A 732-nucleotide genomic window follows, 5' to 3' on the forward strand; every position below is an offset into this window, starting at 1 on the left:
AAGAGTTAAATTTAAATATTAGTTAATATATGAGGTTATATTAGATTTTTAAATTTTAAAAAGCACAAACTAACTTTGAAAAGCTCCATCTTAGGGATTAGTTTGGTAAAGCTCTTACTTTTCAAAAGTAGCTTATAAAAGTTAATTTTTAAAAGATGATTTTTTAAAAGTTGTAGCATTTATATTTGGTAAATCAAATTAAAATGAGCTTTTAATAAACACAAGTAACATCAATTACGTTTGGTAAAATAGCTTTTAAAATTTAAAAATACTATAATAGACATAAATGTAATCATTAAATTTGAAAATTAGTTAACATACGAGGTTATATTATACTTTTAAATTTTGAAAAGTACAAGCCAACTTTAAAAAGTTCTTTCTTGGTACTTTTAAAAATACCCCAATCTTTTAAAAGCTGCAATTACAAGCACATGATCTTTTTTATTTACCAAACACAAAATAAAGAGCTTGAACTTTTAAAAAGCACAATCACCTCTTCGAAAAAACTTTACCAAACTAAGCCTAGTTACTTTCCAAAGTACCTCTATCTCTTGAAAATTATAAGCACAAGCATATGATCTTTTTGATTGACCAAACACTTTTGTGGCACAGGATTCGGTGGTCCAGGAACCTTTGGACCACTTAGTGGTCCAAGTAGAAAACATGTTTTTGGAGTTTTTTTATCAATTGCTACGTAGTCTTTGAACTAATTTTAATTACAAATCAACCCCG

The sequence above is a fragment of the Arachis ipaensis genome, chromosome B05 (genome assembly GCF_000816755.2).
Source record: "Arachis ipaensis cultivar K30076 chromosome B05, Araip1.1, whole genome shotgun sequence".
Lineage (NCBI taxonomy): Eukaryota > Viridiplantae > Streptophyta > Magnoliopsida > Fabales > Fabaceae > Arachis > Arachis ipaensis.